Here is a 27,309-nt window from a genome sequence, read left to right as displayed (position 1 = left end):
CCTCTATAATTACACTGAGCCAACATGGATAATCCAGAATATTTCCTCTTTCTAAATCCTTAACTTAATTACATTTGCAAAGTCCCTTTTGTCATACAAAGTAATATAAGCAGTTTCTGAGGATTAAGACAGGGGCATCTTGGGAGGCCATTATTCTGATAAAAATTGTTCAGTAGAGAGGAAAATTATTTCAAGGAAAAAAAGGAGAGAGTTGCTGGATTAATTTCTGGAGTTGGCTAGAGGTTGTGGCATGTAGTTAGTAGCCAAGTGATATGTTTGGCATTAAATATAAATTAAAATAATTCTCTATAATAATAAGTGATAAGGCAGCTTATGTGAGTATTGGTCGTTGCAGTTAAATTGATGCAAGAAATCCCATCTTAGATTAGTGAGGGCTTACTGATTACTAATTTGACTCTAAAATGGGTTCCTGTGAACTGAACTGAATGTAAGCTCTTTTTTTCCTTTTTTTTTCTTTTTTGAAATTTTTAAAATTTAAACTCAATGAAGTAACATGTAATGTATTATTAGTTTCAGAGGCAGAGGTCAGTGATTCATCAGTCTTATAGAATACCCAGTGCTCATTACATCACGTGCCCTCCTTAATGTCCATCATCCAGTTCCCCCATCCCCCACACACACCCTGCCCCTCCAGCTAACCTCAGTTTGTTTCCTGTGATTAAAAGTCTCTTATGGTTGTCTCCTTCTCTGATTTCATCTTGTTTTGTTTTTTTCTTTCTTCTCTTCCCCTATGATCTTCTGTTTTGTTTCTTAAATTTGACATATGAGTGACATCGTAAGATAATTATCTTTCCGTTTGACTTATTTCAATTAGCATGATAGCCTCTAGTTCTATCCATGTTATTGCAAATGGCAAGATTTCATTTTTTGATGACTGAGTAATATTCCATTATATATATATAGATCTAAATAAAATCTAAAAAAAAAAAAAAGGATATTTAAAATTTTGGGGCCTGAGAAAAGAATATATATATATATATATATATACCACATCTTTATCCATTCATCTGTCAATGGACATCTGGGCTCTTTCCATACTTTGGTTATTGTGGACACTGCTGCTATTAACTTTGGGGTGCGGGTGCCCCTTTGGATCACTACATTTGTATCTTTGGAGTAAATACCTAGTAGTGCAATTGCTGGGTCATAGGGTAAATCTATTTTCAGCTTTGTGAAGAACCTCCATACTGTTTTCCAGAGTGGCTGCACCAGCTTGCATTCCTACCAGCAGTGTAAAAAGGTTCACCTTTCTCCACATCCTTGCCAACATCATTTCCTGACTTCTTAATTTTAGACATTCTGACTGATGTGAAGTGGTATCTCATTATGGTTTTGATTTGTATTTCCCTGATGCCGAGGGATGTTGAACATTTTTTCATGTGTCTGTTGGCCATTTGTATGTCTTCTTTGGAGGAATGTCTGTTCATGTCTTCTAATCAACACTTTCCAAATAGGTTCAGTGACTTATTAACAATAAATCGGTTGAGTAATAGGTAATAAATATTAGGTAATGATTCCTTTAGGTAATGTGATATAATACCAAAAAGTATTGCTTGCCACTTCTGAATCTCTTAGCATACCATTTTCTGTGCACTTAATACTCAATAAGGGACTCATCAATTAGGTGCAGAGAGGGCACCTAATTCAGATTCTAACAGATGAAAAGCTCAGTATGAGAAACAAGAAGAATCTGCTTCTTACATTAAACAGGTGTTGGTTTTGATTTGTTTTATGTGGCTGGCATGGGTTTTCTTTCCCTAACAGCTAGAGACATTGGAGAGGGGGTATTTTCTTCCTAATATTTCATGTAGTCTTGGTGGAGAAGTAAATGCAGTGGCATTTACTTTAGAAGTCTAAAAGGAGCTTGAGGCTACATGGCCAGAAATTTCTGCTCATCACCCTAGTACAGCGATAGAGAGAAAATACTATTCCCACACCTCACTGTCTGCCTCCAGGACTTACTTTTCAGCAGAAGTTGAAGGACAGTGAAAACAAAACAAAATACATAAATAAACAAGGAGATAGAACTTGCATTCACACCAAGAAGGGAGTCAGGCAACGCTTGTTCTGTTTTCTAGCCTGTTTCCAGGTTAGAGACCTATCCCCTAAATCCTACATGCTTCTCGATATGTTTCATTTTTTTTTTTTCTAAAGTTGGATAGGTTCAGTTTCTGTTACTAGAGACCAAAGAACCCTAACTCATAGACTAATTTCAAGGAACTTCATTTCTAGGACTTTAGTCCTAGAGAAATAGGACATATATGATCAGAAAATGTCTAAATGAGCGTCTCTATCAGTAGGTACTAGCAGTCAGTCAAAATGGAATTTGAGCTGGACCCCGAGGCAAGGTAGAATTGGATTCCTTTGAGTGGAGGGGGTGAACATTCCAGGCACGGAAAACAAGGGATGTGCACTGGGAATTGAGAATGACAGGTCTGAGGACTAAAGAGAAAAGAGTAGATTAAGCAGAGGGTTTCCTCTGAGAAGATGCCAAGCCAATAGCATAAAACTCTTTTGGAGTTTCAAAGATGACATTTGAATGCCAGGAAGACTGGCCAAAAACATGTCTAAGTTTACAGCATTGGCTCAATATAGACAGAGGTGGCATTACAGATCTTTAGGCTTGCAATAAAAACTCAAAATTAGATATGAAATTATCTAAATATGTCTAAATATATTGTATGTGATGGTGTTGTTGGTGTGTGTGTAAGAAGGTCGTGCATCAGTGAAAGAAAGAGAGATTGAGATTTTAGTCCAAATCTCTTCCTTTTCACAAAAAGACCCTTCCCAGAGTAGTGGAGTGGATATTTATCAATTAGAGAAGCACATGAGATATTTTAGTTATTTTTTTATTTTATAGTTTCATTAATCCTATAATGTAAATACATTATTTATTTTGTATTGATGAGAAAAACAAAACACAGAAAGATTAACTAATTTACTGAAGTTCATGTAGCTGGTAAGTGGAATGGCCAATTTTTCCAAGGTTAAACATTGATTAAAATGCTCAATTAGATTCTATTGTTGGAGACTTTGAAGGACATACACATTTAGTCACATAACCTTGTGCTGGACCAAGACTCAGAAATAAGATTGCAGTATGATTTTGTGTTGTTTCTAATCCCTTCTGCCTCAAATATTCCTCAGGGTAAACTATGGGAATAATTAAGGCAAAAGCTGGAATATAAAATATCTAGATCTATTAGTAAAATAATTAGGCATGAATTAAAAAGAAAAAGCTATGTAAGTTTCAATAAAAATATTCCGACAATATATGCTAAATGTCAAATGTCTTGTTTTACCCAGAGGTAAGAAAAATGCCTGAGATTTCTCCTGTTTAACTTAAGCTGCAGCTTATTTTACTAAAGGCATATATGAGTTATTATTCACTATGATGTTTAATTAATTTCTTACTCCTCTCTACTGATATTTCTTTATGGTGTCACTTGAAGGACACCATGAGATTTTTATTTTAATTAAGTCATGATCCTGTTGCAGTCCTAAACTTGGAAATTCCCATTCAATTAATTTTGATTTTGTTCCCTAGATGAAATATGTATATTATTTTTTAAAAGTTGCAAATCTTACCATATTTTCTGTGGGATTACTTTGTATAGGAATCATGTTTATGATTAATTTCTTCTGCATTACATTGAATACTTTTCTTTCATTGAAATGCCCATAATCTACTTCCAGTCAGTGAAATAAACAAGCAGTATGTCTGGCTTATGAAATGCAACTTTCATTCCTGAGCAAAGGCTGTGGGTTTAATTAAATACACTCAACATTTTTAAAAGGCTGTGTCTGTGGTCGTCAGCATTGGTGAAATGGTGCTGTTGGTTATTACTGATGTAGAATAGTGGATCATTTGAACACTGAAATAATTTTATTAAAAATGTTCTGCATCCTTCATTTGATGATATATTATTGAGAGTTATTTAGAACAACAACATATGTGTATATAAATTGACTAATTGTCAAATAACTCTTTTTTTCTGGACCTACTTCTTGTGAGTACTTTTGCTAGGCAGGGAGCTTGACAGGTAAATATCTGGCATCATTCATTCTCTTTTAAGAATAGAAAGAAACCATAGGAACCACTGGCACAGTTCCTCAGTGAATGACAAAATAATTCAATAATGACTAAATGTATGTGAATATATATATATATATATATATATATATATATATATATATTTCCATCATTGTACTAAATTATTAGTTGGCAAATTTCATTGGGACAGAGAGTGTGTGTGTGCTGTTCATCATATCTCCACATGCTTAGTACTTAGCTTCATACATGTTAAATATAAATAAATATTTGCTTACAGTTCCTATAAAAAATTTCAGGAGTGCATAAATTGACTTCTGGCAAATTCTGGCAAGGAGTTAGTCCCCCCTAAATTACTGTAACACTTGAACAAATATATAAGTCATCTGTTTTTAGTCACTGGATGAATGCTGTATAGGATTCCTCAAAAAAAAAAAAAAAAAAAAGGAGCCCTATGAAATAAACTCTACATTTGCCTGCCTCTCTACCTGGTGATTTTTTTCCCCCAACTTCAGTGCAGGTGGCTGGAGCTCCACAGAGCAAAGTGGACCCACTGACCAAAGGAGGCAGTGATCAGCATTCAGGGCTGCTGATGTACCTGGAATCTGAGACACGTGACACTAGAAAGAAGGGTGGTGGTAGAAAGAATTATGGGGGTTAGAGGTTTTCTCCTGCCATGTCCTGTCTAAAAAAAAGGCTGGGTCTAGAGTTTGCAGGTCTTAGCAAGGAATGGGAGTGATTTAAAAAAAATTCCTAAATGTTAAGCGTTGCTTGAAGATACTGGAATTCCAGCTTAGCCAGGAAAAAAACCACCTTGTTAACACCCCTCAAATTCAACTGGGACACCAAAAATCCATGTTTTAGATATAAGGACCACATCCTAGAGAAAAACTACTACATGCATACTATTGACAAAGTCCAAAGGCAAGCCTTTACAAGATGTGCAGAGGAGACAGTTTGGATGTAATTTCAAGATCAGCAATTATTCCTGTATCAAGAATCTGTAACCTTCTGTTGTGTAACTGTTACTACATAGGCACAGAATCAGGAAATGTGAACAATAGTCTCAACCAAAAATATAAAAAAACAAAACAAAACCTTCGTTGTTCTTTGACTTATGATGTTCTTTGACTACAGTGTACAATACAAATGAATATCAAAAGACACTTGGAAGGATATTTTTTTTTAAAGACAATACATCATGATCAGGTGGGTTTATCCTATGAAAAAAGTTAGCTTCAATAATTTGTAATACTATCAGTATGTGATCATGTTATGATAAAGTTATTTTATCATAACTTTAAAATTGATGTCCCCAATTAATTTTGAGTTGGAACAACTTTTCATGTTCATTGTCCATTTTTATTTTAAATGAGAATTTCATGTTCATATGATTTGTTCTTTTGGCTCCATTTTACAGCGTTTTTAGTCTAAAAAATAATATTTTGTTAATTTTACTTATACATTTTATCCCAGTCTGTTTATCACTTTTATGTTTCTAAATGGTGGATTGGACACACAGAAGTTATCTTTTATTATATAACTGTGATTCTGAATAGCTAATGTTTTGGATTATACTTTTTGTGCCTTGCTTATAAATACCCAGATGTCATGAAGATACTTTAGTGGGGCGCCTAGGTGGCTCAGTCTGTTAAACATCCGATTCTTGATTTTGGTTCAGGTTTTGATCTCAGGGTCCTGGGATTGATCCCAGAGTGGGGCTCCATGCTCAGTGGGGAGTCTGCTTCAGGATTCTCTCTCACTCTGCTCCTCCCCTTAACTGTTCCATTTAAACTCTTTCTACAATAAATAAGTAAAAAAAAAAAAATCTTTTAAGTCTTGCTTTTCACAAAAAGTCTGTAATTTATTGAATGCTTTGACTCTTTTCTACTGACCTTATTGGCTTTTTTTATTGTATACTGTATTAGTTTCCTATTATTCCTATGATAAACTACCATAAAGTTAGTGATTAATACAACACCAATTTATTATCTTACAATTCTGAAGTTCAGGAATCCTAACTGGGTCTCAGAGGGCTAGGGCTAAAATCAATATGTCACGGAGCTACATTCCTTCTTGAGTCACTGGGGTAGATTTTTTCTTGCCTATTCCAGGTTCCAAAGGCAGCCTGCCTGCCTTGCTCCTTCCAAACAGAGAGTTTGTCATTCTCATCCTGCTTCTACCACCACATCTACGCTGACTCTTCTGCATCCCTCTTTTACTTATAAGGATCTTTATGATTACATTGGACTCACCCAGATAATACAGAACAATCTCCATATCTCAATATCCTTAAACCCATCTGCAACGTCCCCTCTGCCCATAGAGAAACATATTCACAGATTACAGAGATTAGGACATAGCATATCTGGGGACCTGCTTTTCTGCCTACCACATATACTTATTTCCAAAAAATATGTTAATATGCTTTTATGTTCATTCTTGTCTTCTATGACTTTATTTTTTTTATCTCTGCCCAAATACCACATTCTCGAACACTATTTATTTACAACATGGTATTTCATAGAGCAGGCCTACTTACCACCCCCCTCCCCATCGTTTTTTGTCTAACTGAAATATTTCTTAGGATTCTTGGTATTGTTATCATCCATATTGATTTTAAGATTGATTTAGATAACTCTGTAAAAATCCTGTCTGCATATTGATTAGAATTATACTGAATTCAGAGATTATTTGGGGGAAAATTTTTCTTGTATGGATGCTTTGGACTTATGGAAATTATCTATGAATTTTTAAGATCTATTTACATTTATTTAGATATTTTATCTCCTTTAATAAAATTGTGAAATTTTCCCTATAATGATGCTTTCCCTTTCCTAATCGATTGTCCTTAAGTTTGCTAGAATAGTTTTATTTTGCTATTCTGTTTTGTTTTTTGTTTTTTTTTGCTATTCTATTTTATGACAGTTTTTAATTGTTTGCTGTTGGTGGACATTTTTACTTTGTACATTTATACATTTTGCATAATTACAGTCTCAATGTGTATTTATTAAGAATATTGAGCACAGCTATTTTAAGCTTTGTTCTTGGTTCTACCAAATAGCCATGAAGAAACATATTTAAAACAAAAATCAATCAATCAATCTCTGTCTTCATTAAATTTAGATTTTTAGGAGGCAGACGATGGGAAAAATAATTAAGTATAAGATACAGAATTTTGGGCAGTGCTGCTTTGATTGGATAGCAACAGATGACTCACTGAGAAGAGGACATTTGAATAGATATTTGGAGGAATTAGGAGAGATTATGTGAGAATGTTCCAGTAGAAAGTGAATTCAAAGATTCTGAAGCAAGACGATGCTTCATGTATGCAAAGGACAGAGAGGAATCCAGGATGGCCTGAGGGATGGGGTCAAAGGGATGACAAACAGGAGATGAGATCAGGGACACAAGCTGTGTGGAGCATATTCTGTTGGACATTTTGAGCTCTTGCAAAAAATTGGGCTTTGTGAACTAGAAGACTAATGAGTGGGAGGTCTGAGCAAAGGGGCTAACTGACTTACGTTTTTGCAAGTTCTCTTTACCTGCTGTGGTGAGAAAACTTCATTGGGCACTTCTGTTAAGTGACAACCAGATTTAGACTTTGTAAAATTGAGGTAGGAGGTGGTAATTGCCTCTCATGGACTGTAGATGGTTATAAGAAGTGGTGAGATGCAAAATATATTTTATAATCATTTTAATATTTTTTTTAATTTTTTATTTATTTATGATAGTCACACAGAGAGAGAGAGAGAGGCAGAGACATAGGCAGAGGGAGAAGCAGGCTCCATGCACCAGGACCCGGACGTGGGATTCCATCCTGGGTCTCCAGGATCACGCCCTGGGCCAAAGGCAGGCACTAAACCGCTGCGCCACCCAGGGTTCCCCATTTTAATATTGTACCATTATCTTAGGATTTTCAAAATCGCAGTGGTAATTTTCTTATTTATTGCCTTACTGATTCAAGCTCATGCTGGTTTGTAAGTTTTTAATGTGAACTCATTTTGACAGGTATTTCTTTTCCATGGGGGAACAAAATGTGACTCAGTTGTGAATATGTTCTTTCACAAATTTTTGTAGTTGTTGTGTTGTTTTGTTTTTTTCAGCCAAATGCCTTAGAGACACCACTGTCTGGTTGAATTTTATGTTAAATTTCTCTCTGGTACTTTCCTTAACTAACTTAACTTTAGAAGTTAGCCTTAAATCTCATACTTAACAAAAAAGAAAAAAAAAAGTTTATTTCTTTGTTTCTTACAATATATTTTTATTTGTATACCTAGAATTTGGAAAAGATGAACTTGGTGCCACCTCCCTGAAACAAAGTTTTGCTAATTCTCCTTTTTTTTGAAGGTCCGATATATCAAAAGTCCTACTTCTACGCCAAGATCTTGATTTCTACTCTACATCACAGTCATAAAGCCTAATCTATTCCCTTAGAATTTAGATTTCCATCTCATCCCATTCTCTACCCTCTCCCATGCTGTCTAGTGGCCCTGTGTTGTCAGCCCACAAACTCACAGATCTGCTGTTGGGTTTTCTCTTCTTTCATGACACCTAGGGATTTTTCTTTTATATTTTGGGTTTATTTTTGGAGGATCACATGCAGTGGATTTTCTAATGTTTAGAAGGAAAAGGTTTTAGAGTGTGCTGAAATCACAGTGGCTTCAGAGAATGGTTTTATTTTACAAACAGCTAATCTTTAAAAAACAGTATTAGCTATAGGAAAATAAAAATTTTTGTTTCTGTTTTTATGTTTCAGTCATTAAACACACACACACTCTACTCCAGAAATACAGAATACTCATATGAAGAATCCTGCATGGTAGCCAGTAACAATATTGACTTCAAAAAATGACTCAGAGCTCAATGACAATAACCAAAGATCCTTGCAAAACAACAAATTGGAAAAGAAACTGATACTTAAACTTTGCACATATTTTTGTCCTTTTTGATGTAAATAAAAGTAAATAACAGATCTATGTGTACATGCTACCTGTTACATTTATTTTTAAAAGAAGTATGTTTATGGAGAGGCAAATTGCATGACAAAAATACTTGGGGAAAGGTTCTCCTTCATATTTTTAAGTTGATTCAGCCGATGCTTTCTTTATTGCCTTTGCCTAAAGCAAGATAGGATGTAAACGCTGAAAAGTATTGTCAATAACAAAATGCTATCAGCAGAATCAGGTTTTGAAGAAAGATAGATAAAAAAGTAAAGTAAAGCCATTTGTACAAAATGAAACAAGGTAAATAATGATCTAAACTGAAAACTCCTGAACAGAATAACCATATGAAGGCCAGTTTGTTATATCCCTACCCTATTACTAAGATAAGAGTCTGGATAACATTAGACATTCAATAAATATTTGATAATGAATGGATTCTTGTATTATTTAGAAGGAATAGGATTATGGGTGTTAATCATGTCTTGAAAGCTAAAAAATAAATAGGCTTTTAAGTTGTCTTCAATATCTAAAAGCTTCCAATATTAAAAAGTAAAAAAGTAAAAGAGAATAAATAGCATATATAATGTTCACAACAACCAGCTTCTTTTCACCTACAAATGAAGCTTAATTTACATAGTAACACTCCTACATTTATATTTAGATCAAGAACAATTATAACAAATCATTTCCTCTTTGGAAATAAATTACAGAAAGAAAAACATTTAAATATTTGTTTTTATGGAACTTTCAGGTTAAACATGATGCTAGGCTAGAAATCCCAGAAAAAAAATATTCTTTAAATTCACTACCACTCTCTACCCTCTCAGCTTTTTCTTGGGAAAAAAAAAAATGTCTTCATGATTATAATGACACATAAACTAAGATTCACAGCGATTGAATTGGTGAGAAATTTTCAGTTCTGTCATTTGATGATGAAATGAGAACTTCACCTTGCATTATTTCAGAAGATAAACTCTCTTATACACAAACTTTTGTTTGGCTTAATAGGAGGTAAAAATAGGCATTGGTCCAGTGGCATCTTGGAGAATGTTTTACAACTGGCTTTCCAGAAAGATAAACCCTCCTTTCTAGTGTTTACATATTTTCATATTGTAAACATCCCTACAGTTATCCCTTTCAAGTAGCCAATATGTCATCCATGAACATGAAGTTGGGAAGAAGTGTGCTCAGTGGGCTCTTGAAAGCCTATGCGATCCATCACCATCTCCCCAGTGCTGTCTCTAGACAACTAGTCAGGAGCAGAAGCAAAGAAAAAGCAAAAAACAGTGCATGCAAGAAAATGTGACTTTTCACTTACTACACTTGAGCTAAATGTCATTTCTAGGCAACCGAAGAAGATGAAGTTTCTTTTTCTACTATCAAAATAGCAGATCTTCATGAGAAGAATGCCTGCCAGTCACTGGAAATTGGGACTGAAGCTCTACAAATTGCTCTACTCTCTGGCAGTATATGTGAAAGAGAAAATGTTAGAATTGCCAAGTGCATCATGAACAGAGATAAGTAATCCTCATCTTGTCTCTTAAGAAAAGAAATCACATTTAGATAAAAGTCTTCAATAAATGGTAAGGAAGCAAATAAATAGGGCATGGGATATATAAAATTTACTAAACATAAAAAAGAAAAAAAATACCAAAAAGAGATCATGCTTCTGATTATAATTGCAAATAAAAAAGGAGAATAGCTACTTGGACTTCTGAATAGTGATAAGGACCCATGAGTTCAAGTGAGATAAAATCAAAATTGGAGAATAGAATAAGGTACAAGGACAAAAGCTTCATTCTATTGAAACCAAGGCTAATGTAAGGAAGTCCTGCAAGGTAACTACAATGCAATAGCAACATTAAAATTCAATATTGAAGCCAATAGAGAACATAATTGAAACTTCAGAGAATCAAATTATGGGTGTCAAGTATACATTTAAAAAATCCTAGAAGAAAAAAAATCCTATAAGAATGCAAAGGAAAAGTACAGAAGAGGTAAGAATTGTAAGAGAAGTGATCATTTTATTTTCAAAGCCTGAAGACCAAAGATCCAGCATGTGAATAATACACACTTTGAAAGAGGATTTTTAAAAGAACAGAATATATGAAATGTTAAAAAAAATTGGGGATCCTGGGAATAGTCTCCCTTTCGTCTTTCCTACTTCCTTGCCTCTGGCTAGTTTGAGATTTTGGTGGGCACTGCTCTTCTCTGTAGTAGGATAGATGGGAAAGGGCCCTGACTGAGGTGGAAACTGGTACAGTGCTGGCCATGGGATAGAACTGAGGAGGCAGCATTTGTGATGGGGATATCAGTCACGTACAGAATTATTGAGCAAATAAATAGTTGTTAAAAATGGGAACATTTTTTTAGTATTGCATTAGGAAGTTATAAATATAGAAACATGGAAGGCTATAATGAATCCTGTGGTGTTGGAGTAGAATTTGAGAAGTAACATTATGAATACACAAACATACACACATACAGAAGAGAGAAAAGATAAATATAATAATGGGAGTTCTTGGTATAAAGCTTTTTGATTGAGTCTTACTATTTTTGTCTTGGTTTAAATGATTTCAAAATAAAAGGTAAAAATTACATATTTGGAGGACAGATTCCTGAAATAAAAAATGCGTGCAATTATAAATTAATTGAAAATATTTTCCCATTTTTGCTTTAAAAGACACAATAGTCATAATTTTAAGATAATAAATTTTTGTTATGGAAAGCTTTAAAAAATACAGATGAAGAAAGTTTTATTTTGTTTTGTTTCAAATTTTACCACTCAGAGGAAACAGCTTTTGATAAATTCTTTCTGTTTTTTTTTCTGTTTTCCAGTGCTGTAAACATGGCATTTAAAGGTAGGGCTTTATGGTCAAAGAGAATCAAATCCTACTGGAAACCAAATTCTACTGCTTGTGACCAGTATAGGCTTATCTAGTTACTTAAACTCTATGTCCCCCTTTCTCTACATAAAATAGAAATAATATTTACTTCAGGGAGTGATTGTAAGAATAAAATACATAATAAAGCATGCCCCGAAATCCTTTTTATAATCCCTTTAAAATCTGTTCCTCATAATTTTGCGTATATAGTAATCTGGTCAAAAGTTAAAATTTTGAACTTCTGGTGAACTCCTTCGTAAGGTTAAATGTTCTACTTCAGCAGAATCATAATTATTAAAAATGCAGTCCCCATTCTGAGCCAAATTCATCTTCTTTTATAACTTTCAATCATTATTTTTAGTATGTTACTTGGAAGTAATAGTGGATTTACTGACTCTTCTATGTGATAGCCATTCAAATATTTGAATACTGCTATTAATGCTATTTAGATATGACTTTTTTCAAGGTAAATATTCCCAACCTATCAGTCATCTCTTTTATACTTCATCTTCCAGACACTTCAGCATCACTTTCTTCCCCTCCAGACACATTCTAATTTGTTCATGTGTCTCTTAAAATTTGTATCTCAAAAAAAATAAAAAAATAAAATAAAATTTGTATCTCAAGAGTCAAACATATAATATAGCAGATATTATTTATCAGAAAGTTTGTTAAGACTATCATTAGCCAGACATCTGGATGGCTCAGTTGGTTGAGCATCTGCCTTTGGCTCAGGTCATGATCCTAGTGATGTAGGAATGAACTAGGGGTAGACAAGGCTAGGCAGGGAAAGGCCCCAGAGTCAGGCTTCTATCCATCTCAAGAAAACAGAGCTAAGACAGTAAAAATAACACCACCAACAAAAATACCTGCCTCCTTAGCTCCAAAATGTTAGGGAGTATCCCCCTTTAATGGCTACTAAGTAATTACAGAAACTCACCAGACTACAAAGAAATATGTCATTAAGGTGTTATCAATAATCTTTGGTCAAACCAAGATGGCACAAGAATCTCAAGGCCTGACTAGCTAGCCTCACAGAAATCCCAGATGTGGAGAAGTGTTAGGGAGGAGATATTAACCAAAGAGGAGGGAACACCTTGTTTGGGCTCATGAAATTTACAAGAATGTCTTATTTGTTATTATGATAGTTACAAGTCCACCATGTTTGTTCTAAATATAGACATGATATTTACCAATCTACTCTGATATTAACAAGAAATTTACCAAGTTCCCTGGTCAGTTTCCTATAAAAGACTGACCATAAAAGCCCTCAGTGGCAACCATGTTAGGACCCCTCTCACTTTTGAAAGCTTTCTCTGTATATCTGCTTAATAAACTTCTATCATTTGCTCACTTGCTATTGTCCCTGAGATTCATTCTTTGATTCCATAAGACCGAACCAAGCTCTCCCATATCACTAGGGTACTGGGGCTGAGTCCTGCATTGGAAGACTTCTCCTCTCCGTGTCCCTCTGCCTGCCACTCACCCTGCTTGTGCTCTCTCTTTCTGTGAAATAAACAAAATCTTTTTTTTTTTTTTTGAAATAAACAAAATCTTAAAAAAAAAAAAAAAAAAAAAAGATTAAAACTTACCTTGATAAGATTACTAAAATTCTTAGTTTTACTTTAGAAAATGTCCAGGTACTTTATCTTTTCTGTGTGAATGAATTATAAATGATATTAGATAAAGAAGTTTACAAATAGCTGGTTGTAGGAAGGCAAGTTATTAACTGATTTTTCAAGAAAGAAGCATGAGACTTTGAATGGGGACACATGGCTGGAGGAGGTGAGTAAGGGTTATAGAATTGCCAGGAAAATGATCACAAGATACCAATAATCACTCACCAGACTCCAAGACCTTATGAATCCTAATAGGAATTTTTAAAGACCGTTGGGGATGATTGTGTTTGTCAGAACAATCAAAGCAATATTCCAGTTTTGAAAGTGCGAAAGAAAGGTGCATCTCATATGTACAGCCTCATTCACCTTGGTTCTTGGGGTCATCTGTGTAATCAGCTCTTCTGGACTTCAAATATTCTTTATCTGCTCTGCAAACATCACTTTCCCGCTTGTCAAATTCAATTGGAACTGAGCAAATACATCCAACTCCATTCAATTCAGGAATTTTGTCAATGCTTCTCTCCAAACGTGTTGTCCAGAATTGAATAAAAGACTCTGGGTAATTTTATTAGCACAGAGTAGAGTGAAGGGAAACTATTACTTTTCATATTTAGGAAAATCTGTTTCTCTTAATGTAGTCTGAGATTTTGCTCTGTTTTTAGAGTGTGTGATTCCACCCAAGTGCTTCATGTATTTTTCAGCAAGGCCCCATTTATTGCTAATTCTCACCTGGGTTCTTAAGACTTTTCCATAATATGTTTTTTCATTTCCTTCCTTTTTTCCCTTATCCATCACATACAAAACTCAATTTGAAAGGATGAAGGAAGATAGAACAAGAAAGAACAAGGAAGTAGAACCACAGAGTAGTTCATTTATTTAAACACGTATTTATTACACAACTGTGATGTGATTGGAATTATGTTAGGCATTACAGATATGGTGATGCATTACACATTTGTGATCCCAGACACTTTAGGACTTTAAACTAATGATTCTCAATAATTCCATGAGATAACTTCAGTGCTTTCGTGGAGAGCTGTGATTCAAATGAAATTAGAGAAGAAATGTAGAGGCCAATGCGCAAGCGAACTCCAGTTTGCGCAGTCACTGGTGGAGGAAGAAGCTGGGTGGAACCATGGTGAAATCTAGTGTAAAAACAAAACTGGTCCATGGCATCCTTCAGGCTTGTCTGGAAGGATAATTGGGATGATGACAACGTAGAGGATGACTTCTCCAATCAGTTATGAGCTGAACTAGAGAAACATGGTTGTAAGATGGAGATCCCATAGCATCCAGAAGAAGAGTTGAAGCAACCTAAACATGAATTGTTTATTAAATTCTAGAACAGAGAAGCCAGGATGAGACACTAAAAAAAATGTTTATTTTTTTGTTTTTGGATTTTTTTTTGTTTTTGTAACAAAAAAATAAATGTTGTGATCTAAAAAAAAGTCAGTTTAATCAGTGCCATTTTTTTATTCAAAGAATTTTAATTATTGCAATGCACAGTTTGGATTTTTTTTTGTTTTTGTAACAAAAAAATAAATGTTTTGATCTAAAAAAAAGTCAGTTTAATCAGTGCCATTTTTTTATTCAAAGAATTTTAATTATTGCAATGCACAGTTTTTACATATGCAAATAAAAAGTTTTAAAACATGAAAAAAAAGAAAAGGAATACAGAACAAAATGAATATTGTGGAAATAAAATCAATAAGATTCAGTAACTCGATGAATCAACACTAAAGGAATATAGCAAGAGGAATAAGCCCAAATTTTATTTATTTATTTTTTTTCTGGAGAACTCTTAGATTTCAAGAACTTTGACAGTTTTACCTTATTTTTGTATTGTTTGACTCATGATATATCCACATGTGTTAGTTCTAATAAAACTAATAATATTACATTTTAAAATGGGACTCCTCTCAGAAAGAAAAAAAAGTTGAGTCTATTTTGCAATAGGCATTTAGTGGTAGTACTGCTTACTTCAACTTAGAAAGAGTAAGGTGAAAACAATATCAAATACAAGATGTCTCATGTCAGTTTATGCAGTTACTTGCTTTCGTGCTAAAATACGCACACAGGACACCTGAGTGGTGAAATTCTTGGGTTCCATTCAGGTCATGATCTCTGGGTTGTGAGATTTAGCCCCAAGGCAGGCTCCACATTCAGCACAGAGCTTGATAGGATTCTTTCTCCTTCTCCCTCTGTCCCCCCCACTTGTGCTCTCTGTCTCTTTCTTGCAAATAAATAAATAGATCTTTAAAAAATGAAATAAGCACACATAAAATTTACCATTTTACTTATTTTAAGTGTACAGTTCAGTGGCATCCATATACATATATATATATATAATGGAATTGCTCGATCATATGTCTATTTCCATTCATAAATCCTCAGCAGATATAAATGTGTTTAATCACTTTCTGACTATTTCCACTTAAATGTCTAATAGATATTTTAAACTTAAAATATTTGGAACATTCATTCTGTCTTCCAAACCTCGCACCAGTTATATGTTTTCGGAAATGACCAGGCCATGAACTGCAGTGACGCAGAAACATTGGAACCAATCTTCAGTGCTCTAGTTCCTTCACAGAATGTACTTTATCAGTAAGTCTGCCCTTAAAATAAGCAAGAATCCATCCACTTCTGTTCAAACTCATCCTGACTCCATTTATGTTTTCTGTTTATACTTTTACTCTAGTCTGAGTCACACTAGTCCTGTTCTTTCACTTGGACTTAGGAAAATATCCTCCCAATTCTTCTTTGTTCCTACTCTCGTATATTATTCACCTAAGATCCATTCCTCACTCACTTTAAATGCTGCTGTAACATTCCCTCCCACTTAAAAATTCCAAAATCTCTACCATGGCCGCTAGTATGAATGGACCCTGTCCCCCTTCTCCAAGACCATTGTAACTGATTTTCTCTATTCTCTGTACTTTTTCAGATATGCTGCCTATGAGATAATTAACAGAAACTTTTTTTAAAGTTACTTTTTCCCCCTTTGTTCTTTGTAGTTTAGCTGTTAGCTTTCTTCACCTTCTTTAATTTTTGGATGTTTACTGTTGTTTGAGGTGGTAACCTGTCCATGGAACAAATCATAATAAGGCAAGCCTGTCAATTTCTTTCCAATTTCTTTTATATATGTAATGCATTAGAACTGAGTAACCCAGTCTTGGCCAACAAAGTTTTAAGAAATATACTGAGGGACTTCTGAGTAGGATATATATATTTTTTTTCTTTCTGAACAAAATAGAAATGAGGAGAAGAAATGTTATTTCTTCCTATCTTGGAAACTGTTGTATAAAGACATGATGTTTTGAAAAGTAGCAATTATCTTATCAGAGTATCAGTCTAAGGATAAAAACAAACAACAACAACAACAAAACAATATACAGCAGAAAATGTTTAAGTCATTAATGCTAAGCATCTGAACCAACTTGAAAAATTTTGAAATGTAAAATTAAATATATTTTCTTGCAGAAGAGACCATGGAAAATATCAGTTGCTGAATAATAAATCATCTTAAAATTTAATGGCTTTGGGATGCCTGGGTGGCTCAGGGGTTGAGCATCTGCCTTTGGTTCAGGCATGGTCCCAGTCAGTCCCGCGATCAAGTCCTACATTGGGCTCCTTGTGAGGAGCCTGCTTCTCCCTCTACCTTTATTTCTGCCTCTCTCTGTGTATCTCTCATGAATAAATACATAAATAAATCTCTAAATTTTTTTTTAGTAGCTTAAACAGCAATTTATTGTCGCTCAAGATTGCACAGGTTGGTTCTCTGGTTCTCTTGATCTGGACCAGGCTTGACTGATACTGCCTGGGCTCACGCAAGCATCTGTTACCAGTGGGAGATCCTGCATTGTGTGAATGGAGGCCTGGCTTCTTGGATTCCTTATGAAGATTTACATGAGGATTAATGTTCAATAAAGACAGCCAGAATGAAAGTAGTGAGCACAAAGCCATTTGTTAGGGTCAATACACTCTCTAGATGGGAGCTGAGGATGACCTCGAGGGGTCAAGTGCACCAGGCTTTGAAGTGCCTTCTCTTTCATTTTTTGCACAGGTCATAGGTAGGGCAATCTCCCAGCGAGGTTGTTTCCAGTCATCTTAGAGACTCTTTCTACTGGTCAGGAGGGTGAGCTTTGGGCCCTACAAGATTCTTGCTGGAACCATCATGCCCATTTTCACCTATGAGGTGTGTGTGTGTGTGTGTGTGTGTGCACTGAAACCACAAGGTAAACATGTTATAATGAAGCTATAGGTTACTACAGAACGACAAGCTGGAAAGGGAGTTCATGCTTTCTGCATCTGCTGTTCTTGCTCTGATAATCCCGGGAAATCACAAACCACTGTTACCACCATCTTGTCTTCAGTTCATTATCTAGCTAACATGCCTACTCCATCATATTCATGGTCATCTAACAGGTCGGTTGCAGCTCAGCTTAGCTGATCTTGGCCCATATCTGTGGCCAACAAACTGAATCAACTAAGTTCCTCAGAATTTTTATCCTCCAACAAGCTACTTTGGGCTTGTTCTCATGCAAGTACCAAGATTCCCAAGAACATGAGTAAGGTGTCAAAGCCTGACACAGGAACTGACACAAAGTCACTTGTGCCATATTCTCTTGGCCAATGGATGTTGTAAAGCTAGTTCCTATTCACATGAAGGGGAAATAGGTTCTACCACATGATAGAAAGAGTTGGAATATAATATAACAACACATAGAGACAGAGAGAGGGGAGCACTGCAACCATTTTTGTAATCAGTTTACCAAGGTTATTGTTGCCTGTGATTTGCCACAGAATGTCCTCACACTCACAACTGGGCAGTTCTTTCTTGGCTCTTGCCATAAGTGACTCCTTGTATTTTTCAGTTTGCCATTTAAATGTTATTTCCTTAGAAAGACTTTTGTATAATTTTTCCAGTACCTCTATTCTCTCCATCACAAGTTATTCTATTTCCCTCATTAGAGTATAAGTTTGGTGAAGCTAGAGATTTTATTTATTCATGCCAACACTATGTATTTCCTATTTTATGGCAAGCACTCGATGTCTTTTGGTAGGTTGAATGGAAAAAAGAATAAATGTACAATCACTGTAATAAGTGGAGTGAATTTTTATTGACCAAATCTGTTTTATGTGTTCAAGAGAGTAGAGTTTATTATTATTATTAGTTTAGGAAAAGGTAATGAGGGGAAAAAAACATCAGGAATCTCAATCTATTTTGTCAGTCTTTTTTCAGTTTGTGTGTGTGTACATATGATGCATATGTAGTATATATATTTATATAATACATATAATGATAATTATATATGCATATGAATTATTATTAATATAATTATTATTTTGACAAATCAGAACAAATAAATCCTGTGCTTTTCTATTTCTGAGATATGGTCTAAACATTTTTCCCTGCATGGAATATGTATACACTATTTCCTATTTTTAATATTTTTTCCTCTTTTATTGACCGTATCAAATGCCATATCTTTTAAGAAAAGCTTTTGGGTTCCAACTAAGTATATTGGCTTCCTCCGATAGATCCAATAAATCCCTATACTGCTCACTGTGTATCTCTTTTTTTTTTTTTTTTAATTATTTATTTATTTATTTATGATAGTCATAGAGAGAGAGAGAGAGGCAGAGACACAGGCAGAGGGAGAAGCAGGCTCTATGCACCGGGAGCCTGACGTGGGATTCGATCCCGGGTCTCCAGGATCGCGCCCTGGGCCAAAGGCAGGCGCCAAACCACTGCGCCACCCAGGGATCCCTTCACTGTGTATCTCTATTGTGGTATTTGCTTAAAATATGTTTTTACCTTTCTCAACCTTTATTATATCCCTGGAAATTGGTTTGCAAGTTTCTGAAAGTCAGAGTCTGTCTTATTCTTTCAGTTACTATTATTTTCCACATGCATATAAAAAGTTATCAGTAAATATTTCTTAACTTGAATTAAAGTATGTGATTATTTTGCTTTATATCAAGCAAAATATATTTTGAATCAGATGAGTATCTGATTCAAACTTGAAACTAATTGTAAGGTAAAATGCAGGGTGTTTTTTTTTTTTTTTCTTTATTGAATTTGACTCTGCTACTTATCACTTAAAATCCCTTTGTGATCTCTAAATGAGCTGCCTACCTTTTGCAATTTTGCAACTATATTGCTTAGGCACATCAGTACAATAGGCTAGATTTTTTTTTCCTATCAATTGTTCAAAGCTTGTTCTATGTCTGTGCTTCTGTTGGCTTTGTCTCCTTCATTGTATCTTATTTCCCATCATGCTACCTTCCAATCACTGAATTCCATTCCCACTGGCTCAGTGCTGGGACCTCTTCTTTCCCAATCTCCCAGAACCTTCCAAGATAAACACCTTCAATTACAACCACTCCTCACCTCTTCAACAGAGGCCCCTAACAATAAACAACTTACTCAATACGTAGTTGAAAAATAATTCTCAGACGAGCTTAGTGTAACAGAGAACTGGGATGTAATATGGCTTTTACTCTTTGAACTCCCATTAGTTTTCACATTGTAGAGAAATAGACTCCTTAATATTACCCATAAGTGTAACTTCAGCAGTGTGATATCTAACAGATAAATGTTCTGTAATATTAAATATATTTCATCATTGTACTAAGAAACCACTTCAATAGTACAGTAAATGAAACACCACTATGTCAAATTAAAGGAACCAATAAACAACAAACACTCTATAGAAGAGCATTATTTTTGTGATTTTGTTTTTAATTTTCTTAAGTCTTACTGCATAATTTACAAATTTGTACTAATGATGTATTTCCTCTACTTTAAGCCTTCTAATGCTGGTATATCTTGTTACACTGAATTTTAAAAGAATCTGAACTTACAGATCATCTATAAAATATGAGAAGTGCTAAATATTTTTTTTTATTTAATATTATACATAAACCACATTACAATGCCTTATATTAAGGAAAAGGCAACATTTAGAGGCAGGGAATTTTAATTATATTGACATAGTTAATATAACCAGTTATATACATCTAAATATAAGACCGATTTCTTACATGTTTAGACATAGCTTTTATCAATTCTGTGAAAAGTTGAACATTATTAATCACTTACAATCATATTTTTAGAAGGGGAAAAGAGTGACAGTACTTGCTGAACCAGAACGACTATCAAAGTTCAAAAAGCCAGTCATATTCTTTTAACCACAGGCCAAACTTATTTAAATAAGGACTGTCCAAAAGAAATATTCTATCAGAGATTCATGATCTGAATTCTGATGTATGTGGTCAATTTAAATATGGTACACATGAGGGGCACCTGGGTGGCTCAGTCAGTGAAGTGTTTGCAGAAGCTTTGGCTCAGGTCATGATCCTGGGGTCCTGGGATCCAGCCTGATGTTAGGCTCCCTGCTCAGTGAGAAGTCTGCTTCTCCCTCTCCCTCTGCCTCTCCCCCTGCCCATACTTTCTCTCTTGCACACACACTCTCTCTCAAAGAAATAGAGATAATTTTTTTAAAAATATGGTACACATGAAAAAAGTCATGAGACATTTTTGTTTTGTAATACATAAAGCAGTGGTCAACTATTACTTCCTTTAATAGCTTTTTCAAGGTAAGCTACTAAGTCTGTGTTTTCCCCTGTCTCCTCAATGTCAGCAAAGACCATTTTTTTTTTTTCCAGGGATGTACTTTCTGGGATTCTCCAAATACTCCATCAGTGTCTCCTCTACCCAGGTAATGCTTTTGTTCTTGTTGGCATCCAGGTTAAGAAAATCCAGCGGCCTGACTAAATAAACGATGGAGATTTGGCCCAGTCTTGTGCTTGCCTCCTTTTTCCATGTTATGGCACTTTTTCCACTTCTGGACAAAAATCCTCTTGCTCTTGTCGATATCATCCATTTTTAAATCACTCTTTCACCTCATTGGAAACAAAAAGGCCTACCCGCAAGCCAGATGTCCTGCTCTCTTGAGAAACACTGGGATATTTTTTTATTTCAATTTGAATATTTAAATAATATATTTACAAAAATTTATTTTTTAAGATTTTGTTTATTTATTTGAGAGTGAGTGAGAGAGAGCATGAGCCAGGAAGAGTGAGAGTTGTAGGCTCCCCACTGAGCAGGGATCCCAATGAGGGGACCAATCCCAGGACTCTGGGATCATGACCTGAGCCAAAGGCAGATGCTTCACTGATTAACCACCAAGAAGCCCTTAACAAAAATTTAAATGTATAATACAAATGGGAAAAAAGTATTCCCATGCCATCCGAATATTATTTTGATACAACTGGAAAACAAACAGGTATTAAATATTAAAAAAAGAAAAAGATGTACTATGGGAGGATTAACAAGAGTTTCTTTGTGTTTGGACAGAGAGTTCTACACGGTATCTTCTTTGTATTTCTACATGGAGGTCATTGTCTACTTGCCCTATTAGCTGCTAGCTGTACTGTAGAAACTGGAAACCCAGTGCTTTCTTCTCTGTTACTAAAAGACATGTGTGTGTAAGCATGAGTTTGAGGGAAATAGGCTGAGTTGGAAGAGGGTAAGAGAAGAGGAAGAGGTAAAAGGTTGAATGACTTTAAAGAAATCTACCACAACACATGTAAAATAGAAGTGTCAGAAAAGTAGAACATGCTATAAACCATATTGTGAAGTTATGAAAGAATAAAAAAGTCTATTTTTTGAATAATTGCTCTCTCTCTCCCTCCCAACATCTCTCTCTCTCTCTCTTTCTTCCTCTCTGTCCCTCTTTCTGTCTCTCATACACACATACGACTCATAGGCTTCCATTCATGAAATAGTAGACTAGAATACTCAGAGTAGATCTGATCATTGTGACATCTTGCTGGTGGTGTTACTGTTCCTTCAAAGTTCCTAGCAGTATCTCCCCTATCCAGTGTTTCCCACAGTGTTTGATGACAACCTCTGGGAGATTATTTCTTTTTCTTTATTTTCCTGGAAGAAATCTGGAGCAGGCATATAGGGCATGCGGAATATATTCTCCATGGGGGTAGGACACTTTACCAGCCTCTTCTCTGTTTATAGAATATTGGCAGGCCAAAATGTAAAATCAAATGGTCCTAGTCTCTTTTAATCCAGAATGGTGGCTCTTTTGGTAGTATAATTCGTTAAAACTGTAATGAACTTGTGTAAATATTAATTTTATTACAGCAAACTTAATTTCCTATAGTTGCATCCATGATCCTTTTCCATATGCAACTCTATCTCTAAATTAAATTATAGGTTACTTAAATTTCCAAGCTTTCACATAAGAGGTACATCATTAGTTTCTTTTTTTCTGAGCCCTTTTGTCCAAATGGAAAGAATTACTGGCTGTTGCTCACTTAATTGATTTCAACAAGATTATGAAGGCTACACTCTTAATTTTTTTTAAATCAAAGGCTAAATTCTAATTGGCCTTTGTCACTCAAAACGTGTCTCAAATTATCTCTTATCAGTTGGATAGGAGAAATATGTAACATCTTTTAATCCTGTATGTCCCAGAATTTCTGGATTTTTCTCTCTTCTTTTTTAACATTCCTTGCTCAATGACCAATCCCTTTATACCTTATCTTTCTTTCTTGTCTTATCTTTCTTATCTTTCTCTCATAGCACTATTTTCAAATGCAGGTAATAATGGTTGAGAAAGATAGTCCATGAGCCCATTTGCTTAATCAATTGCCTTTTAAGTACCTTCAGGTATCATTTTTACCAAATCGTTTGTCTCTGGATTTCCTTCAGCCTCTAATAATAAATTTCTGCAGCCTAAGGCCTGACCCCAAAGCAAAAGCCAAATTGTTTAAAAAACAGTTTTCTATTTCTGATAACTAATTCCTTTATCAAAGTTTTTGCTAAGCTAAGCTGTGGCATCAACAGATCTGACAGTTTCAGAATCTTAGTAGGAGAAAATGTCTACTTCTTTTTCTTGTTACATGTTAGTTATGAACAGTCTACCTCTTTGTTCTACCTCCTTCTTAATCCAGAGTTCAGAGTGAAAAGGCAGCAGCTCCTAAGTACATGCTGGCCTAATGGCAGAGAAGGGAGCTGTAGTAGAACCATGAATTGGCTCTTAAATCTTTTTTTTTTTTTTTTTCCATTTTAGAATCAATTACTTTTATGAAAGATAACTCTACACAAACCAGACACATTAGGAAGTTTGGGCAGTTTCATATGGGAACGAAACGAAATGAAAACAGTAGATTCCAAAAAATTATCAGCTGCTGCTGAATAGCTAACCACATGATACCATCAAATTTGACTCAGCTGGCCACATCTGTCAATACATTTGTATCTACTATATAGTAGATTATAAACCAATGCCTGGATATCCTAACATTTCCATAATGGCCTTAAGGAATAATTCTACATGGAGCACCTTAGCAATATAATCCTATCATTATTTGTGGGCAAAAGCCAACCACTGCATTCAGTGCCAGAAGTAGTATTGTAAGGGCTCTTCAATCTTTTACTCAGAATTTGCAAGTATTACCTTCATTCAGATTTCATTATCCCAACTGTTAAGGACTAAATTGTGCCCCTCTTCCCCCAAAATATTGAATCCCTAACTCCCAGCATGGTTGCGTTTAGAAATAGGGGCTTTAGGGAGGTGATTGAGATTAATAGTCACAAATGTGGGGTCCATTCCACTATGACTGGTGGGTGTCATTAAAGGAAGAGAGGGAGAACAAAGATGCTGAGGAAAGGCCATACAGACAGCTGTCTGCAAGTCAGAAAGAAAAGTCTCATCAGAAATCCAACCTTAAAAAAAAAAAAAAAAAGGAAATCCAACCTTGATCTTGGATTTCTAGCCTTCTGAACTGAGAAAATACATTTCTGTTGTTTCAGCCTCCCAGTCTGGGTATTTTGTTGTGGCAGCCCGAGCTGATTAACACACTAAGTAAGTAGGTTACATGCTCAAACCTGACAGCAGTGGGGTGGGGAAGTATACTCTCCTCCGGAGAGTCAGTGACTATTACATGGTGTTAGGCAGAAATATATGAACCACATTAGAGCAGAACAGCAATTGCTGTGAAGAATAATACAATCTTTTTTTTTTTTTTTTTTAATCTGGTTACTGGTGAAGAGGAGGCAGTTTCTAAATTTGGCTCTAGTTTTCATTCATTTAGTGTTTTAGTTCTGATTGGTCTTTATTATCTGAACTAGTTTAATGACATTCTAAGCCACTAGTATCTATGAACTTTTTAATGTGTAAAAATGAGGAAAAAATAAAACAAAACAAAAAAAGGGCTCTAAAAAATGAAAAGAGAAAATGATACTTTTAATGATTCAAAAGCAAAATTATTAAAAACACATTTCGAATCTGTATTTATTAATATGGAGCATTGGCTGTGAAAATGTGAATTGTGGATACATCTTTATTTGGATTAGATGTTTGGCATCTTACGTGCTGTGTTCATATTTTGATATTTACTGTGTTGTTACCTATTAGTAAACACAGGTATGTAAATATCAGTCAATTATGGTCCTTGCTTTCATGAAAGGTTTGATATTAAAGAAGAGGAAAATTTTAAATTAAGAAGATTGAATAATAAAAGCAGAAACAAGAGATAGATCTTCAGAGGTGGTAAAGATGGGTATTCCAAGAAGAAAGGAATAATGAAAACTAAAATAAATCATAAGTCTTTCTTTCATTGATTTAAGTAGAAGTAATGGGATGCTGTTAACTACTCCTCTGTCTTAAAATATCTTATACTGGGGGAGCAGCCCGGGTGGCTCAGCGGTTTAGCGCCGCCTTTAGCCCAGGCCCTGATCCTGGAGACCCAGGATCGAGTCCCATGTCGGGCTCCCTGCATGGAGCCTGCTTCTCCCTCTGCCTGTGTCTCTGCCTCCCTCTCTCTCTGTGTCTCTCATGAATAAATAAATAATATATTAAAAAAAATCTTATACTGGCTAATTCAATTTTCCAAATACTTGGGCATGGAGTGAGTGGTACTTCTCTCCCACGCTATTGTAATTAGGACATTAGGACCACTTGCTTTCTTTTCGTCCTGACCTTACTGGCACCCTGTGGCATTTGATGGTCATTGGTTTAAGGCAGGGGACATGAGGGGGGTACTGATGGTCTATATTTGTAAGGTCTAAACAGCCATATATTGCTATATATAAAGGTGAGAATGTATATCTGATTATACACTTTTGTTATTTCAAAACTTGCCTCTAGCATCGAGGGCTATGGTTTGAAATCTTGGCATGTGAACAGAAAAAGGCTTCATGAAACTATTTCAAAAGCATTGCTGAGGTTTAGTAGAAGCTCCAGATTCCCTATGGATTCTCCAGAGGAATTGCACCTCTGTGTTGATCTGATTTCCATATAAAACTTCCCCAATAGTTTTCTTTTGAAAAAAAGATATCCATAGCTGAAATGTGTTTGAAAACCATGCATAAAACTCTTTAACATTCTGAATTTTTGTGGTCTGTTTCCTCTTCTTTCCTCCTTGTATCCATGCAAAACAACCTTGAGACATTCCGTCGATTTTCCATTGATTTCATTTGAAATGTTTCCTTTGGGGATGCCTGGGTGGCTCAGCAGTTGAGCATCTGCCTTTGGCTCATGGAGTCCCAGGATTGAGTCCCACATCTGGCTCCCTGCATGGAGCCCGCTTCTCCCTCTTCCTATGTCTCTGCCCCTCTCTCTCTCTTTCATGAATAAATAAATAAAATATTTTTTAAAAAAATGAAATGTTTCCTTTGCCTGGATACTTTCTTCCACCTATAACCTCCCGGCTTTAGGTCACACCACTTATCACACTGTCCCATGTTCATTTACGTAACAGGATGGAGAAAAAGTCCCAAGGGACCATAGAGCAGAGATGCAGGAACCAATTTGATAGTTGGGAATATGCCTCATTGGTAGCAGAGAGGTTTTTAGGGTCTGGGTAATAAGTAAGAAGCAAATCTCCAATGGCCAATTCTCCACCAAAATCATTTAAAACTGGATTAAATTGTGAGATAGATGTGACAGTTCTAAAACCTCTGGAGGTCAGCTTTGTGTTGGCTATTGCATATATGCTGCCTGGCCTTGGCCCAGATGGCTAGGAGTTTAAGCCTTGGTCAGTGTGGAATTTTATGATTTCAAAGCAAAGGGGCTCAGAGATTGAAAAGTGAGGCGCAGAGAAGTCAGTACAATGCGGTATTAAAAAAAAAAAAAGGAACCTCAAAACATCAATTGATCTTTCCTCCTATCTCTAAATTGAATAGTCCCTAAATTATCTCCTGTTTCTCTGCATCTAACCAGAAATAAAATTCTATGGACTGTGTGTTTCTCTGCCTAGAAATCTCATTAGAAATCTACAGACCGAAATCTCTTCTTCATGTCTCTCATTTTAAGCTGAAGTTATTTCTAGCTTCAGTGAAGATAGCAAACAGCTGTTCGTCTTCTTTAAGCTCCCCATACATTTCACAACAACTCGATTAAACAATCCTTCCTGTCTCTACCTTGAGCTATATCCGATTATATTTTATTATTATTTTAGGATTGGCATTTATCTTATGCAATTAGCCTCTTTTTCATATTAATGCTGTATGTCTCTCCACAAGGAGTTTTGTAGGTCATAACGTAAGCCAGAGCATCATGAAGATGAATTGCTACGAGTAGGGGAAAAAATAGCAAAAAGTAGGATTGACAAATAGCGAAAGAAAATGGTTAGGTCAGGTTAGCTAATGAGCCAAGAAAGTGAGAAAATATATTTACAGACTTTTTTCCCCCTTATGCATCCATAAAGTATCTTCATTAAACAACCTGGGCTTGCTAATGTGTAATAGGAAAAAAATG

General features: G+C 35.3%; 1 long non-coding RNA gene and 1 pseudogene across 2 annotated transcripts in view; both read right to left on the bottom strand.

Annotated features, from left to right (window-relative positions):
- The window catches only part of LOC144302627 (uncharacterized), a 61,491-nt gene that overhangs the window by 11,736 nt on the left and 22,446 nt on the right, over window positions 1-27,309 (bottom strand). Inside the window, exon 4 of one of the 2 annotated variants that reach the window (XR_013369570.1) lies at window positions 14,374-14,836. The exons of the other annotated variant lie outside the window; for it this stretch is intronic. This is a non-coding gene — a long non-coding RNA (uncharacterized LOC144302627). Of the gene's footprint in view, window positions 1-14,373; window positions 14,837-27,309 lie in introns of those variants that run through there. 2 annotated transcript variants of the gene reach the window in all.
- LOC144291532 (cytochrome c pseudogene) lies at window positions 21,095-22,248 on the bottom strand (annotated as a pseudogene).

The sequence above is a fragment of the Canis aureus genome, chromosome 2, assembly GCF_053574225.1.
Source record: "Canis aureus isolate CA01 chromosome 2, VMU_Caureus_v.1.0, whole genome shotgun sequence".
In the NCBI taxonomy this organism is placed as follows: domain Eukaryota; kingdom Metazoa; phylum Chordata; class Mammalia; order Carnivora; family Canidae; genus Canis; species Canis aureus.
Note: the sequence above shows the minus strand (reverse complement) of the source record. Positions and strands in the feature narration are given on the sequence as shown.